This window comes from Equus caballus, chromosome 17, assembly GCF_041296265.1.
Source record: "Equus caballus isolate H_3958 breed thoroughbred chromosome 17, TB-T2T, whole genome shotgun sequence".
Classification (NCBI taxonomy): domain Eukaryota; kingdom Metazoa; phylum Chordata; class Mammalia; order Perissodactyla; family Equidae; genus Equus; species Equus caballus.
In genome coordinates this window covers 25,443,070-25,462,488 of record NC_091700.1, presented here as the reverse complement: position 1 = coordinate 25,462,488, position 19,419 = coordinate 25,443,070, and the positions used below count along the sequence as shown (strand labels likewise).

The window sequence follows — 19,419 nt, the reverse complement described above, 5'->3', positions numbered from 1 at the left end:
GACAGACTAGGAAGAAGGACCTGGCCACCCCTTTCTGAAAAAATTGCCCATGAAAACCCTGTGAATAGCAGTAGAGCATTGTCTGATGTAGCGCTGGAGAGTGAAAGGATGGCGCAAAAAAACTGGGCAGGGTTCCGCTCTGCCATACACAGGGTTGCTACGAGTCAGAGTTGACTCAATAGCATCAACAACAAAAACTGAAATCATTAAGTATAAGCACTATCTATTGCCTGCCTCATAATTCCATGGTTAAATAAGATTAAAATGAACTTATTTATAATTTTGATTAATAATTACATTTATATTAAAAATAAAATTGCCATTTATTTGTAATATCTCAACAGCCTAAATGAAATAACTGGCAGTATGGAGTGGTCTTTAAATGTAAGTCCTATACTCAAAATCAAAATGAAATCTCCATTTGAGTTTGATGCACAGAAAGGGGTTGTGGTATAACATCTCCAATTTCAAGATATTTACAAATGTCTTAGGACTTACACTCAGCAGGTCCAAAACTGATCACATCACATCATTTTTCTCCGTAAAGCAGTACCTCCTCTTGTACTGACATCATATACTTCATCATCCAAACTAGAAGGTAATGACCTCTCCTTCACCCTATTCCTCTAATCAATCCCCAGGCTAAGCAGGTTATACCGACTACACACTAAATATTTCTCAAAACCTTCTTTTCCTCTGCTTTCCTATTGTCATTCTCTTGGTTCAGATGTTCGCTATGCAGCCCCTGAACATCTGCAGCAGTCTCCTAACTGGTCTCCCTACCTCTCTTTTCTCTCTTTGCATCTGTTTCCCACACAGCTATATAAAACGCAGCTGGGAACATGTCACTTCCCTGTTTCAAGTCTTCCACTGGCTCTCCATCACACAGGACCGAGTTCAAGCATCTGACAGAGAAGGCGTTCAACGACTGGCTCTGCCTACTCCTACAACTCTATGCTCACCTCCCCTGCTTTGAACTTTATATTCTAGCAATTGCCAAACTCTTATAGATCATCACACACGTTATGCTGTTTCAACCTCCTATGCTTTTTTTTATTCTTGTGTCCCCTCTGCCTGGAGTACTTTCCCTTCATCTAATGCCTACCCATCCCTTAAGACCAAGATCAAGAGTGTTCTCCCTCCAGAAAACCTTACTCAACTTCTGCGAAGAGGAGGCAGGTCCTCTATGAGTCTTTATTATTTATGAATGTTTCTATTCTCTCTCACGGAGTTGTTTTCTGATCATCAGTTCATATGTGTCTGTATTATCTATGCATATTGCTTCCACTCTTACTATATAGTATCATCAGTTTATGTGTATGCTGTCTTACCACGTGTGTATCAACATACGCCATCATCCTGAAGGCAAACAGTGTATCTTTGTCTTATTTGTATCCTTCTTACTTGTCTTTTTATCCTCAGACCTGGAATAGTGCTTGGCAATCAATAAATGTTTCATGAATGAATGAATGAATGAATGAATGAATGTTTTTCAGAAAATCTTATTCTACCCTTAGCAAGTTCACTTGGTAGCACAAATGCCTAGACTTGGGGGTACGGGCTCTATCACAGACTTTTTAAAGGTAAAGGGACCTTTGGAATATCTTCAGGCCCATTTGTGGAACATAAAATTTAGACCCAAAGAGGTAAAATGATTTGCCCAAGATGACACACTATTAAGATGGGTAGTTTCATAGAAAACTAATTCTTTGAGATATTCTACCAAAATAAAAGGATAAATGAATACACGAATAAATAAATAGCTTGTGAAACAACACCTGTAATATCCTCCCATTAGAGATTCAGAGTTCATATTAGTATATCAAAGGCCCAAGGAAGTGCTGTACTACATAAATCAGGTAAACTATGCTTTTAAGCTCTGTATTACCCAAACTTACTTATATTTTAAGCAAATACAAAATACATTTTAAGAAGTGTTAATGTAAGATGTTGGGTGGTTCTTTGAAAGAAGTAAATTTGACAAGTTCAGTTTTCATACTTTGAATGTGAGTTAAAGTATTAGAGTTGACCCAATTTTGAAAGCTCATGACCATTCTGGAACTAGAGCATAGACAAAGCAAGAGAATGCGCCAAGGCAGTTACTACACACAGAAAAAGGTTATGAGGTGTTAGAGTTTGAGTCCTAACATTGCCCTCATGAGTCAGAGAATTTGGGCAACTCACTTATCCTTATTCTCTGAGCCTCTATTTCCTTATTTATAAAACTGGGATAATACTGACCACAGGGATGTAGTGAGGTTTAACTGAGTTAACATAACTAAAGTGACCCATAGTGATGGCTTAGTCAGTGCCACCTTCTCATCAATCTCGTTTATACAAAAATTGGCCAATGAGTTGTCAGAATTCGTTGGAAGGTGTCAGAGGGTTAATTAATGTCAGCTCAAATGTCAAACAACTCTACATCTAATAAATCTTCCTCCCAGCTTTCTTTGATCTTCTGAGGGCCAAAAGAAGAATATCTAAAAAGAATCTTATGTAAATTCTTTATAAATCTTTATCATTCTAATATGCTATTAGCATTTATTGAGTTCAACTGCACTAAGTTGTCAATTTTATCTCTTTTCCCTTTATTCACTCTTTAAAACTACTATAGCCTTTTGGAAAGGAATTTCTTAATTTTTTTGAGATACTCTTTTACATGTATACAGTATTTATAAAATTTCATATGTAAGATTGCCATTTGATGCAGCAAATTCAGCAGCCAATGCAATATGCTCTTTGACTAGGACCCTTATGTCCATGCATATAGACATCTTCAAAAATACCAATTCTTTTATGGTATATCTTTTTATAAACCTATGAGTACAGATTACAGGTACCCAAAGCAATAAACCTTGACTCACTGATTGTTCCAAAGCCTAAATGGAAAAACATCAAGATGACAGCCTGAAAAAGACTGAAAACTAGGTCATCATATACTAAGCCTTTGGAAAGCTAGACAGTTTTAAAACCCTGAGAATAAACTGTACATCCTTTAGAGACTTGAGATGCATCTTTTATATGAAGCCTGGCAACTCAAAAAGAATTTATATTCTGAGAGTATTTTAGTGACCTTGGATCATTGATAGGATCCAGCCCATTATCACTGTTATTTGTTAAATGACAACTTACTCTATTCCAAAGAAAATGTGAGAGAGGAAGCAGGGCACACACAAGAGTTCACGATCTAGACAAGTGGCCGTAAAACACCTGCTGAAAGAACATAGTGGAGTAGAATTTTTTTCCTTCCTTTTCGTTTCCTCTCAGGAAAACCTTTCAGTAGGGCACAGTCATTCCATAGAAGAAATGCAATTTCAAGAAAGTGTTATGAAAGCTGAGTAGTAAATTCTTGGGCCAAAGGGCATCAAGCAGGAACAAAAGGGATCCTAAGCACGCAGGCACAGGAAAGCATGAGCACAGGGGGCATGAGGCAATCTCCACTACAGCAACTCAAATGAGCAGAAAATGGGCATCCTGGAAACCACGCTGCCTGACAACCCCCAGAACAGGCTCCCTGCTGCCAGCCACACAACCCCTAGCTTTTCAGGGCCTCAACTGCCCGGCCCCACCCTACTAACTGATTCGCTCCCACTACCCCTGACCTCTGTACTCTCCTCTTCTCCCCTCAGCCTCTGGGCCATAGAGGCGCCTTCACTAGGGATCCTCCTTTCACATTCCAGTGCACAGTGACTCTTCCCTTTCTCCGATGTCCAGGTTTATTTACAATTCATGTCACAGAGTGCATCACCTCGTTGTTCTCGTTTTATCTGTGCTTATTTTTAAAACCTTTGAAGATAGATATAATGTCTTAATGTCTTCTCTATTAAAAACAGTAATAGATTTACTGAGCCTTCACAGGTACTAAGGCACTGTGTTAGGAATTTTACAAATATGTCATTTACTTTTCACAACTATCACCTGAGGTAGGTACTGTTATTAAATGCTTTCCATAGATGTATTTTAACTTAACAAGCACACATTACGTGCCCAGTACTGTTCTAAATACTTTACTAATATTAATTTGTTTAGTGCCCTAAGAATTCTATGAAGTTTGCTAAATTATGATGCCTGTTTTACAGACCAAAAGATGAGGAAGCAGAGACATAGACAGGAGAAATAACTGGCTCCAGGTCAGAGTTAGAAGGTAGCAGACCAAAGTTCAAACCAGAAGATGACTCCTGAGCCTGTGCTCGCACACTCAACATGTGGAGCCGAACATCAGTCCTCACCAGAGCACAAATAGGCAGTGGTTGTAAATGACCTCATGGGCATTAACAAGCACGTATTTAAAACAATGAATAGTTTCTCATTTCCAACCCTTGAAGATTAAGCTTCCTAAAGACTATAGTTTATTTTAAAAATTTACTTATTAAAAATACTTAAAGCATATTAAAAATATTTAAAGCATTTTTTAAAAAGTAGACAATCCATGTATAAAGTTAAAAGTTATTCTGAACACAAATCCAGTTACTTTCACGTTTTGAAAGATCCAGAATTCATTGCATATTAGCCCAACACTCTTTTACTCATTCAACAAACATTTATAAGGCACTACTTTGTGTTTGGTGCTGTGCTAGGCTCTGCGAATAGAGCAGTGAACAAGAAAACTAAAATCTGAATAACAAAATATCTAAAGTAATTAATTTGTATACGTGTTTAAATGAATACAGCTTCTTCAAGCAGCACCATGTGTGTCCTAACTTATTCACTATCATCACATCAACTGGGCACCAGAGTTAATGAGTCTAAAAATGGAATGACGCAAATTAATAAACATGACAAGTAGAAAATATTATGGCTCAATCAGGACTAAAATATCTTTAATGTAGTAGATAATTGAAAAAATACTTTTCCTTTGTGCTTTAATGCTGCACATACAACAGGTTCTAAATCATTAATGTTAGCTGAATACACAGAATGGAAGAGCAATAAAGAGGAAATAAGAGAAAATATGTGAGAAGTAATAAAGGTGGCAGAACATCCAAATCAGAACCGAGTAACGAAGCTACCAGCAACTATTAGAAGGGACTGAGAGGTGCAAAGTGTTGAAAGAAGAAGGTAATTTGACACATATTTACTTTGAAGAGACAAGTGAAAATGGACTAGCTGAAGTAAGTATAATATAAAGGGCCAGACATGAACAAAAAACGTAATGTGAAAGGACCAATACCAAAAAAGCACCAGACAAGAGCTCTCCGCTGGAGACGAAGTCTATTTGACAGTGGCTACTTTGAGTACAGTTTGACTCTTAGGGGTACGCAGACAGCAAAGCTCCTTTAAGAAACAGTCATTTCTGTTGGGCTAAAAATTTAAAGGGTTTGCACCCAGACTTGAAACAATGGTATGAAGTCACCTTGGAGAATGTATGACTCCCCCGAGCATCTTCATTACTTCTCCAGTCACCCACCCAAAGGACCAGCAGCTCCTCCAAAATGATCAAAAAGTCACCTTTCTGCCTGACCCTCTTCCCAGATTCTCCAATGAGGTCCTAAAAATGTTTCAAGCTGTGACAGGTGGCAACTTACTTCATGGTGGCACTGTGAGGCATCAAGATAAGTTTGCAAAGCAGATATGGCAGAAGGTTCATCTAGCTTAGTTTTACTCTGATGTAAGCTCAAACCATCTCACAAATGATTGTGCAGAGAAAAACGGGGGTTCTGAAAAAGTCATTGAAATGCTGAAAAAAGTAACAAGCTCTCCTCTGAAAATATTTAAGAGAACAGAAGGCAATGTTAATCTGAGATGTATTTAGTAAGACCTGCTTGAACCGAGAAACTATCATCAAACTATTACTTAAACTAAATTTCTATGACAGAAAAACATTTTCAGAATATTTTCAGATTAAGGCAGTAGGATTAGAACAAGGAGTTTAGAAAGAATAAATTCTGTCTTAAATAGAGTGAGGATGGAACAGGAGAGAACCACCCTAACCCACTGATTAATATTCCTTCCTAAATGGGATCTTGGTCACTGGGACCACTTATCTAATGACCTGAAAGGGACATCTTTCCTGTCACCACTATATCACCAACACCAAATATCTGCACTCATAAGTGCATATTCAGATCAAGGTGACCTACTGTCCTAGTACCTGGAGGGACAGAATTATATGTGAAGTGTAAAGTGGTTTTCATAGATCTGGGAAAGATCTTCAGGAAAAGTAGAAGAGAGATATAAATGAGGATGTTAATGCCTAGTGATGATAAACTATCTGTCACCCTCAGGCTATAAGAATCAGCAGCTTTGCTTGATTTCTTAGTAATAATAAAATTCAGAAATGTCAATAATTTTTTGCAAAACTTGAGTAGTAATTACCTTTTCTTTCTCATGAAATTTACTCTATGGTGCATAAAGAATTAAGAAGTATTGCAGTGGGGCCAGCCCAGTGGCACAGCGGTTAAGTGCGCATGTTCTGCTTTGGCGGCCCAGGGTTCACCGGTTCAGATCCCAGGTGCGGACATGGCACCGCTTGGCACGCCATGCTGTGGTAGGCATCCCACATATAAAGTAGAGGAAGATGGGCATGGATGTTAGCTCAGGGCCAGTCTTCCTCAGCAAAAAGAGGATTGGCAGCAGTTAGCTCAGGGCTAATCTTCCTCAAAAAAAATAAAAGTAAAAAGAAGTATTGCAGAAAAGAAATATGTCCAAGGGGCTGGCCTGGTGGCATAGTTGTGGGTTCATGCACTCTGCTTCGGTGGCCCGGGGTTCTCAGGTTTGGATCCTGGGCATGGACCTACACACCGCTTGTCAAGCACGCTGCACACTGTGGTGGCATCCTGTATACAAAATAGAGGAAGGTTGGCAGAGATGTTAGCTCAGGGACAATCTCCCTCAAGCAAAAAGAGGAAGATTGGTAACAGATGTTAGCTCAGGGCCAATCTTCCTCACCAAAATAAATAAATAAGTAAATAAATAAATAAAAAAAAAGAACTGTGTCCAAGATTCCCAGGTGCACAGAGGGCAGTGCGTGGGAAGGCAAGTTGGCTGTTCCATTTATCACCTGCACTGAGCCAGTCAATCTGCTGATGTAATTGGCTAAGCAGCTATTCTCATCGTTCCTTTCTCTTCAATATGTGCCTTTAAGGTAAGGGTGTCCATGTACCCAGACCCAGAAGGGCCAAGCTTCACTGGTAGATATACCAGTAGCGCTTCTCCTCTGCCAGAATCTTCAAACAAGTTCTCAAGGTTTAGTTGTACCTCTGACAAGAATATAAGCATGAGGGACATCCTGAACATGTTATAGAATCAAGGCTCAGTTCTTTTTTAAGGATAAATTTCCATTTAGAAGTTGAAGAGAAAGGAATGGAATTAAGGAAGGAGTGTAGTCAGATTTACAGCAGGGAAAACATTTAATTGGTTGGAGCTGCCAGAGTTCAGAGCTACAAGCCCAACCCCAGACAAAAGAAGGGGCCTGACTTTAACCACAGCCCCTAAGGTGTGAAAAAATGAAGAATGTTACTTTATGCACTTTCTACTGCTCTGCAATTACTTGTTAATGATTGGCTAGTTCAAGGAGACTGAAAAGTACAGCTGTAGACTTCTACGGTTTACATCCAGAAAAGTAAAGTAACCCATGAGGAGAGTCCCATTTTGTATTGGGAATCAATAGAAATTATTTATGGAGAGTCAATCTTGACCCCTAAAATATCCCTATTGTCAAGTTCCAGCTTATTTAGGTCTTGCACATACATACATACACACATACATACATAGCATCATATTATATCCTAATGCTTTGCCCAAAGAAAATTTCTTGGATGTATTTTCCAGTATAGCATCTTCATCCCCATTCAGCCCAGAGAAGCCTCCTGAAAGCTAGAGCCAACTGAGGATCACACATTAGGCAGCACAAATCCATTCATATAAATAGCAGGGCCCTCTGCTAGTTGTTTAAGTTTGGTCGTGTGCCTTTTTAAAAGTCCCCTTGAATTTTCATATGAAAAATTTAGAATGTAAGAAATGGGAAAGAACTTGCAAATGTGGGCATCGCTTTAGAAAGCACCTCTCCCTCTTTTTTTTATTGTGGCAAAAAACACATAACACAAATTTTACCATTTTAACCATTTTAAAGTGCACAATTTAGTGATGCTAAGTATATTCACAATGTTGTGAAACCATCACCACTGGCTAGTTTCAGAACCTTTTCATCACCTCAAACGGAAACCTCATACCCATTAAAGCTTCTCCTTTTTGACTGTGAATTAACCTCCTCTTCTGATTCTTTTTGTGACCCCTGCAACACACGGAACTGTAGTTTGAGCACGGCCAAGATGAGCAGCTTGTTTTGCCTGAAGAGCAGTTGATGCTTGAGGGACCAGTGGCAGAGAAAAGAAATGAGGGGAAAAAAAAAACAAAGACGAGAGAAATAAAGAAATATGGGACTATGATGGAGAAGGAGGGAGGGCAGACTCTCTCAGCAGTCATCCCAGAGATCTCAGGACTATATCCTGTCCAAAGTCACTAACCCCACAACTAAGAGCAACTGTCCAGGCTCTTAGAGTGGGAGGGGTTCTCAATCCCCAATCTACAATTTGCTGCTTACAATGAAGACTGGGTGACTAAAGAAGGAAAACTTACACACTACCTTAGCTAAGTTTGCTCCTCTATCCCTTAGCAAAATAATCAGATGAGGTTTTTCTGTTTTTTTTTAGAATTTGTAAGTCCAGAATTTGTATGGAAACCTCTCCTCCCCCCAAGTACAAACTTGACAGAGTTTAACCAGGACCTAAAATGACACACAGCGATGCAGCTGGGGTCACTGCTATGCCCAACTCAATTAAGGAAAATATGCAAACAAATATATTCTCAGCTAACCTATTCAGTGAACTCAGCCCGTCACTTACATGACTGTAAATCACTGCTGAAAAAGTCAAATCAAGAAAGGTCATTCCTCCTCGCTCCCATATTCAAGTGGTAAACTTGATTTTTGCATAATCTCCTGCTACTAAGGACCATTAAACAGCTCAAGTAGCCATCTCATTCACTCCATCATAATTAAGCTGACCATCACTGAAAAATAAAATAGAACACAGAGAACATACTATATATGAAGCCCCCCCCCCCAACACACACACTGTAGGGGCCCAGGCTTTTGATGGGATGGGTTTTGGTTTGTCCTTTTATTGTTTTAATCCAAAATTGTAAATTTGTTAAGTATAAATCTACTTTTCTTGCTTCAAAAATATTTTATCATTCTATACATAGTCAACATTATTGTAAAGTTTTGCAAATGTTTAAGTATTTGGATCTATACAGTTTTTAAATGTTCATTTGGTGGCTCTTTGCTGATGTTAAAGAGGCCTACAATTTCATTTTTAAAACTACCGTTATTTATTTTAATTAAATAAGTAGTACATGATTATATTTTCATTGTAAAAGATCACATAGTACGGAAATAGAATAAGCTATAAAAATTTCCGTTATGGAGAATTAACATGTGCTAACAGTTTGATGTGTATTTTGTCAACAACATTTCCAATTTTTACCTATATACGTGCATATATACAAATGTGGAGCATGTGTATATATATGTGGGGCAAATGTGAGGTGAATGATAAATGGGATTCAGTCATTCAGTCATTCAACAGCTATTCACTGAGAGCCAACTCTGTGCCAGGAATATATTAGATGCTGGGAATGAGCCAGGGACCTTGAATTTACTTTCTAATGGAAAAGTACAGGTAATAAATTTAACAAACAAAACTATAAGCATGTAGCATACAGTCAGATAGCGATAACTGCTACGATGAACAAAACAAGATAATGGATTACAGAGAGTGACAGTAGTGTGGTTATATGGGAAAGCTAGCATCTCTAAGATAAATTTGAGTTGAGATCATACTATGTGTTTTATGACTTGCTTTTATCACAATATATCTGGGAGGTCTTTCTATGTCAGTACCTATTATTCTGCCTCATTCTTTTTAGCAGCCATACAGTATATTATGGCATGTATTCTTGTAATTTATTTAGCTATTCTGCTGCTGATGGAAAAACACTTTCTTGACTTTAACATCTTATGCAGTGCAATACTATTTCTCTGTCTTAAAACGGTCATAGAAATCCTACTTCACTACACGCAGGAAGGCCACTTTAAGGGAATGGCTATATCCCACACTACAAATGCATCCAACCTCATGGTGGGGCTATGGAAAATCTGAACACACCACAAGAATTTATTGGGGGAGGGATCAATGCACGTATGTGTATGTGTGTGTGCATGCACATGTGTGTGTTTACAATTTATAGATATATATAGTTGATGGCTAACGTCTTACAGCCAATAACCAGAGAGTTAGCACCACTTGACATACTTTTTGAGTGCTTGAATCATCTTGAAATACTTCATTAGAACAACAACAAAGTACACAATGAAAGGGCACAAAAATGCTTTTCATTTTTATAAGTTTAGAAATACATGTGCTTTTGGCACAGTTTCAAGGTGCTCACTTCAACCATGACCCCTTCAAGTGAATCAGTTTACAATTTCTTGAAAGCTTTTGGAAACTATTCTGTTATCATAATCCAATTTTGTAAGTTAAACTAGGGAAGCAATAGACATTATCCCAAATGAAAGGACCTTTGTTTTTGGCTTTTCCCTTACTCAGTGGTTATATAGAGAGGAATATTATACAGCTTTTTTCACCACTGTCCTCAATCTTATTCTTTTCTAAGAGCTCCTCTTCTTTCTCTGTCTTTTTCATGGCTAAAGAGCAAATAGACTCATCAGGGATCACATTACCCATCAGATCTCCTTTAGATCATATGTTTTAAACATCTCATAATTCACTTCCAACTTAACACATTACTATAAGGCTGCTTTTCATTATGCCTCAGATTATTCCACACTTCATCAACTTCTTTGTTCTCACATCCACAAGGCTTTGCCATGAGGCTTCATCTTAGGGTAAAATTCTCAATAGAGAAGGAAGAAGCCACATGGTAACCATTTGAAAATACTGGAATCATTCATCTTTTTAGTGACATTTAATGAGTCCATTACCCTTCACTTCCCAATTTTGTCAGACTTTGCAGTTTACTAAACTTGGATTTCTCGCACCCAGGCATAGTTTTCCAAACCTCCAAAGGTCTGACTGGATATATAAAATCTCCCTTGTGTTCTTTGTGGGAAGTCAATCAGACATCCTGTCTCTAGTTTCCTTGGGTTGCCTTAGCCATCTTGAATCTATATTTTGGTTCTTCTGGTCCTTAGTTCAGATTCAGCTCTTAGCTAATCAATTCCTTTAAGAGCTACCAATATAAAAGTATGATTATTTACTATGTACCTAGCTACCATTTATTGAAAACATATCATGCTAATTTCAAAGAATTTATCATTTAGCTGGAGAGCCAAGACTATCATGACAATAGCAAACAAAATCTACTTTTTATTTTACTAAATCTGACAAACATATATTAATTACCTACCATGAGCCAGATATTTTACTATATTCTAGAGAAAGTAAAAATTAGCTAAACTTAGTCCTTACCTTTGAAAAAGTTACACATAATAGGTACAAAGTCAATTCATAAGCATGCAACATGAATGGTATAAAATTCCACCGGATACAAATTAGCACATCCAATTTGTGTGATCAGGGGAGGCTTTATAGAGAAGATGTCATTTGAATTGGACTTTGATGGGTGAAGAAGAGAGTTTTGATGATGCCGATTAATTTGGCCAAATTGGATGGACATAATGTTCTCTAAGTCAGGAGTACAGATGCTCAACTATGCAAAAAAAACAAGCCACTGGTCAGACTACTAGGCCAATTTAGGAAAGCAACAAGTCAGATTTTTGTGTAAGGATCAGGAGGCAAACACACGGTGTGCATTTATTTAATCAAATAGGTGAAACCAAAAGCTGTACAGATTTATTTACTCAGTGGTGAATTGGATTAAAGTTCTATTCTATGCTCTTTCATGGGCAATACGGTATTTATATATAAAATGCCAAGATTGGGGCTGGCCTGGTGGCACAGTAGTTAAGTTCACACGTTCTGCTTCAGCGGCCCAGGATTCACCAGTTTGGATCCTGGGTGCGGATGTGTGCACTGCTTGTCAAGCCATGCTGTGGTAGGCGTCCCACATATAAAGTAGAGGAAGATGGGCATGGATGTTAGCTCAGGGCCAGTCTTCCTCAGCAAAAAAGAGGAAGATTGGCAGCAGATGTTAGCTCAGGGCTAATCTTCCTCAAAAAAATAAGTAAATCAAATAAATCAATTAAAATGCCAAGATTGTCCTTCACCTTCTGGTATCATGGGAAGAAATAAAATTATTTACAAAGTCTCTTGAAAATACTAAAAACTGAAGGGGTCGGACATACTGTATGCCTAAAATTTAGACTGTATCTCATGGATAAATATATAGACCAATATTATCACAAACTCTGATCCACAACCCTCATCAGCAACCAACACAATAGGCAATTCAAGTCCTTATACTGAGACTCATCATCAGATTCCTTGGAGTACATTACAAGTTCCTGCAAAAACAACTCAGTGTAAAGTTTTACTTGACCCTTTGGGACTAACGTTTTAGCAGATCTATGAAACTACCTGAGTTTACATTTCTAAGCTCTAGGAACTGGAGCTCTTTGAATCTTAAGATAATAACATTAAATGACAAAGAATTTTACAGACTCTGAGGAGAGAGGTCGTAAGTCCATACTACCACATAGGGAGTTAGCATTAACTTCATAATATTCAGCAAACATTGCAAAGCCTCCTCCCTTCCTCACCCTCTAAATTCCATTTTCCATTGTCTTGGTTTATGTGGACATTTCCTCAGTTACTGAGTGTCTGCTGTCTGTTGGCATAGCATTAGACACTGAGGACTCAGTAATGAATAAGGCAGAGTAACCTCTCTCCAAGAGCCCACAGTGAAGTGGGCAAGTGAGAAAGTAAGCAAATTTACTACAAACTGGTATGTGCCAGAGTAGAAGCATGCACAAGGTGATATGAAAGTAACAGAGAAGGGGCTGAAGAGCATCAGAAGATGCTTTCCAGAGCAGCTAATCCCTGAGCTGAATATTAATAACAAGTTAATCAAGTGGCCAGATCAAGAAAGTAACATGTGCAAAGTCACTGAGGCTTATCATGAACTGCCAATAGATGAGTATGGCTCATACCAAGGATATATTTAGGGATATAGCAGGGACAGAAACTGGAAAGAGAGGCAGGAGTCAGATCATGAAGGTGTTTACTTAATAAAAATATAATAGTGTATCCCCATGTACATCCTCTAGGTCAGACTTATGTCTAATCTACCGAACATACACCTTTTTATTGGCCCTTACAGCAAATTTATATAAGTTGATTTGGTTGCCAACATTTAAAATCATGAAAAATCCAAATTTCTGTCTTCTCTTTAAAACCCAGAAGACAGGGTACAGCCCCATGGCGTAGTGGTTAAGTTCGGTGTGCTTCACTTTGGCAGTCCAGGTTCATGGGTTCAGATCCCGGGTGCAGACCTACACCACTCATTAGCCATGCTTTGGCAGCGACCCACATAAAAAGTGAAGGAAGACTGGCACAGATGTTAGCTCAGGGACAATCGTCCTCAAGCAAAAGATGAGGAAGATTGGCAACAGATGTTAGCTCAGGGCTAATCTTCCTCAAACATAAAAAGCGGAAGGTGGGCAACAGACCTTAGCTTAGGGCTAATCTGCCTCAGGAAAAAAAAAACCCCAAAACTCAGAAAACAGCACTGGACTCAAATTCCCAAATTCCAATTAGTTACAGCTAAATTAATGCTTCCACCTTCACATGAGAGACAGGCCTTCTATGCTCTATAGATGGTCTCCCTCCCATGATCTCATCCCCAACTCATTTATGTTATGTGCCTGGCCCCTGAAGACATCTACATTTGCAAATCCTGCTCTGTGCCATGTTGGTCCAATCTGATACAGCTTCTTATAGTAAAGGGAAATAAATCATAAGTTTCCATGGAAATCGTTATCTTCTTAGTGGTTGGAAATTACTTAGGTGGTCCCTCTAGAAGTAAGCTGGCCTACAATTAAATTATCTCAGCAACACAAAGAAGAGCATCATGTTTCTAAGTGAGTTCTATCTGTTAGTTCTAATGACTAACACCCAAAGGGGAAAGAAAAAATTCATATAGAATGACTCTTCAAAGAACTCAATTCCATTTTTCATAACAACAAAACTTACACATATCTAGGAATAAATATAACTAAAAAAAGCAAAATGTTTAAAGAGAAAAATCATAAAACTATTAAATGACATAAAAGAAGACCTAAATAACTCAACGATGTTTGATATTCTTGGATGAGAATATATATTACTAAGTTGAACCATTTTTGAGCCATTTTTGTAGGTCAAAATATTGGCAATTTCATTTGTTTTGATCTAAAAATAAATATGACAATTTCCCTCACAATATTATATAAATTCAGTGGAATTTTCATCAACATCCAAACAGTGCTTTTTACAAAATTTGACAAACTAAACCTGAAATTCATATTAAAGTATAAAGAGCCAAGACAATTTTGAAGAAGAAGAAGGGATCACACCATACCACATATCAGGATGTATTATCAAGCAATCACAACTTGTGTGAGATAGATAAATAGGTCATTGTAAATGGGTTGAGAGCCTAAAAACAAAACCACAAATACACGGAAACTTAGTATCCAATAGAGCCGGGGCCACAACTCAGTAGGAAAAAAGACAGAGTTTTCGGTAAATGATGCTAGGATAATTGGTTAATTATATGGTAAAGATTAGATTCTTACCTCACACCATGCACAATCCTTCCCCAAAAGAAAATCCAGATGGATTAAAGACCTAAATGAGAAAAGGCAAAACTCTAAATATATCTTTGAAACAGATTTTTTTACTTTTAGAAGAAAGTATATATAAGGGGAATGACATCGGAGTAGGAAAAGATTTTTTTTAAACAAGTAAAGAAAAGCACAAAGGATAATGAAAAAATTGATAAATTTGACTACATTAGAATTTTAAAAGCTTTTGTCTTAAAAATTCAGCATAAACAAAATTTAAACTTTTAAAAGACTGTTCATAGAATGAGAGAAGACTTGCAATATATTTAACCATGAAAGGATCAGTATCCACAACATATAAAGAACTCTAAAATCATTGAGAAAAAGACAAATAGGCTAATAGAAAAATGGGCAAAGCACATGAATGAGCAATTCACAGGAAAAAAGGCCTGAGTGGCCAAAAAAATAGAAAAAAGATGTTCTGCCTAACTAGTAATCAGAGAGAGACAGATTAAAACCACTGTGAATATCATTTCATACCCATCATTTTGCCATCAATTAAAACACCTGATAACCCCAGGTATTGGTAAGTACATGGGGGAAAGAGAATTCTTACTCATTGATAATTAAAGTGTAAATTGGCATAGTTTCAAATACAATTTTGTAATAGTAGAATTGAAAATAGGTATCCTATAACCCAGCACAAGGAGATGTGTGCATAACAGTGTACACATAGCTGTGTTAGATGTGCATTGTAGCCTTCTTTGTAATCGCAAAAATGTGAAAACTACCTAACTATCCTGTAGTAGAGAAGTGGATTTTTTTCATCTGTGGCTTTTTTATGCAATGGAATATTATACATCAGTTAAGAATGAACTCCATACATGTGTATCAACAAGGATAAATATTAAAATATTGTTGAATAGGAAAAAAACAAGTTGTAAAAGGATACATACTGTATGACACCATTTATTTAGAATTTTTCAACCCATAAAACAATATTATATATTCTACAGATATATACCTATGAAGAAAAAGGACAAAAACATGCACAAGAAGGATGCGTGCCAACTTCAGGATAGCGGTACCTCTGGAGAGAGAGGGAGAAGGAAGGGAAAAAGTATAAATTTTATTCATATTAAAAGAGAGAGGGGTTTAAAGCAAATATGGCAAAATGTTGACATCTGATTATCTTAATGGTGGGTACATGGGTTATATTTTATTTAGCACTTTTTAAATGTTTGAAATTAATCACAATGAAAAAATTAAACTAAAAAGAACGCCCTTTTTAAGAGGTGAGATCCTCAGGAGAACAGAACCTATACTATAGGAATCAGGTCAGATAAGTGAGTACGACCAGGTTAAGGCATTAAAGAAACTAGAGAAGATGACTATGAGTAAATATGGACGGAAGATTTGAGGAATGGGAAAAATTTATAAGGGTAGTAACTGGCCAATTTTTGTGAGAAGGGAAATAAATAGCAAGAGCAAAGAATGAGAAAGGGCCTGATGAGGTTTGTGAGTGGTTTGTATGATGGTGACGCATCAGTGTCTTTGTGCCATTTGTTACAGTGCAATAGGAGGACAAGTCAGAAAGAAGAGCTTTGTCTGTTGTTTTTGGACAGCCTCTCACGTCATCTCCTCTCCTCCATGTGATGGAAAAAGGAAACCGTGCCAGATGATGCTAGCTCATCAGCATCCTTGGCGCTATCCTCTCACCTCCACAATTGTACATCTGCCTCCTTGGATGAAATCCAAGTTCTTTGACTTTTTCTGTTCACAGTGTTAGCCTTAAATTGGGATTTGAGTGATAGACCATAGGTTGAGGTTCAGGTCGGCTGCAATGGAGATGATTGTGAGTTGCAAGATAGCTGTTATTATAAATGTTCTTTGTCCCTGACCACTCACTATCTAGCTATACTACTGTCTGTGATTGAAAACTGTAAGATATAGTATAAATGGCAAAGCTTCAAAGCTTTCATTAAATTATCTCAATTGATCCTCACAGTTATACCACTAAATAGGCAGAGTAGGTATTATTCTCATTTTACAGGTGGGGAAACAGCCCTAAAGAGATTAAATGATTTAGTCAAGGTTATGGGGGAGAGCTCTCATTTTTTTCCTATTATCTGGGCCTAGATTATTGGAACCATCCTGGACTCATCTCTGTCTATTCCTGTATCTAATAAAGCACTAGTTCCTGAGGCTGTTTCTACAAAGTGTCTGTTTCCATTTCTTCCTCTCTACTTCCTTTCCCACCATCCAGATTTGGATCCTCATCATTCCTTACCTGAATTACAACTCGTGAGCTGGACTTCCAGATGCCACTTTTTCCTCATTCCAGGCCATCCTGCATTCTCCTTCTAGACTAAACTTCCTTAAACATTGCTTTCATTATGTCATTTCCCTGCTCAAAAATCGTTGTGACCCTTTCCTTCTACACTGAATGGAAACTCTTTAGCCAGATTTCAAAGCTCTCCTTAATCTGAACTCACCTTTTCCAGTCAACTACTCAAAACAGGTGCTTTGAAAATAGAAATGGCTAACAAACACATGAAAGGATGTTCAAAGAAACACAAATTAAAACAACAATCATTTCCATCTATCAAATCAGCAAAGTTTGGTGTTTTGTATTTTTCAGATGATACTGTTCAGAACTGGCAGGACAATGATAAAACCTCTTATCCTTTGCTAGCAAAAGTGTTAAAGGGTAGAATCTTTTTGGAAGGCAATTTGGTTATATGAATCAAGAGCTTTTGACCTAAAAACTGTTTCTGGAAATCTACCTGAAGGAAATAGTCTGAAATACAGAAAAATCTTTATGCCTAAAGATGTTAACTGGACTGCTATTTATAGTTACAAGCAATTAGATATAATCTAATGCCAATCAATAGGGTACAGGTACATAATGAATGGTTCTATTAAAAGTATCTAAGAACATGGGGGAATACTTATACTATGACATCAAAGAGTGGGGGGAAGTGAGTACATAAAGTTGTATAATCATTAGGAGAAATCTCATGTCATTTCACTACTGAATTTTTTTTCTTTCTCTCCCAGCACACTATTTCACACCTTTTTCTCTCTTTTCAAACCCCCCCAATTCCCTTCTCTTCCTCAATTTAAACAGATGAGCACCTCTTATTTACTTACTCCATCACCAAATTGTCCAATTTACCTATCCCTTTATACTCTACCATCCTTCCTGTTGAAATGAATTAACTATCCCTACTTCTATATAAGGCCAACTTGGCCAATGAATTCCATCCCTCCTCACTTGTGGCATTATTCCTTCCATCCCTTGCATAATCAGTTTCTCTCTCTCTCTCCTGGGTTATTCCTATCAGTACATAAACATGCTGTAAAATTTCACATTTCAAAAAAGAATTCATTCCTTGACCTCATGTTGTTCTACCTCTAAAGTAACCTCCTCACCATCTCTACTTCACCACCTCCTGTTTTCTCTTTAAGTGACAGTTATCATGCGTTTGCTCCCACATATCACTGAAATGGCTCACTGTCAAATTCAGTAGTCAGTTATCTCCCTTCATCTTAGTCTCTCAGCAGTATTGAACATAGCTGACCATTCTGTCCTTTGTGAACTCTTTCCTTGCACCCTAGGAACCATGGTCTCCTGGTTTACTTGTCACCTCTTGGGCTATTCCCTCCTAGTCTCTAGGTTGCTGCCTCCTCTTCCTCTTCCTCAAAGTTCCCAGTGCTTAGCCTTCAGACTTGCTGTCTTCCCTATCCTGACTCACTTCCTATGAGGTTAGTTTCCATTCTTATGGCTTTACATGCCTTCTATATGTTGATTCCACATAGCTGTCTCTAATCCTGATCTCCTCCCTGAGCTCCCAGTGAAACTTCCTCTTGGATGTGCAGTGGGCACCTCAAACTTAATGTGTGTGAAACAGATCTCCTGACTTTTTCCCTCAAACCTGCTCCCCAACAGGAAAGGTATCATTACTTTCCTAGTTATTCAAACCATTAACTTTGAAGTCAAACTGTTATGACTTTTTCACATACCACATGCTAATCCATAAGCAAGCTGATTGGTTTTCTCTTCAAAAATATCCCCCAAGCCACCAATGTTTACCATTTCCAACACAGTCACTCTAGGATAAAGCCACCATATCTCCTACTGGACAACTTCAAGAGCTAGCTAACTGCTCTCCCTGTTTCCACCCTTGTCCCCATACAGTCTTGTAATCTCCAACGGCTTTCTTCTGTGCTCAGAATAAAATCCTAAATCCTTACCCACCCCCGTGGGGTCATACGGGATGTGGGCCCTGCCTAGCTCTCCTCTCTCCTGCTTGCTTACTACACTCTAGGCATACTGGTCTTTCCACTGTTCCTTAAACAAGCTCATTCCTGCTAGACAGATTTTATATTTGCTACTCTCTATGCCTAAAAAGCCCTTTTCCAGATCTTCAGATGGCTCATTCTTTCCCAGCTTTCAGGTCTCTGCTCAGACATCACCTCCTCAGAGAATCTTCTCTAAACACCCTATTAAAACAGCTTCTTCACCCTCCTTAACCCATGATCCTCTTAACTTAGTTAATTTTCTTCACAGATTTTATTGCTACTTGAAATTACATGATTTATTTGTAATTCTCCAAAACTATAATTTAAGCCCTTTGTTACAAGGATTTACTTGCCTTGCTTATTATTGTATC

General features: G+C 37.8%; 1 protein-coding gene across 1 annotated transcript in view; it reads left to right on the top strand.

Moving 5' to 3' along the window:
- Positions 1-19,419, top strand: part of FLT1 (fms related receptor tyrosine kinase 1) — a 171,896-nt gene that overhangs the window by 98,485 nt on the left and 53,992 nt on the right.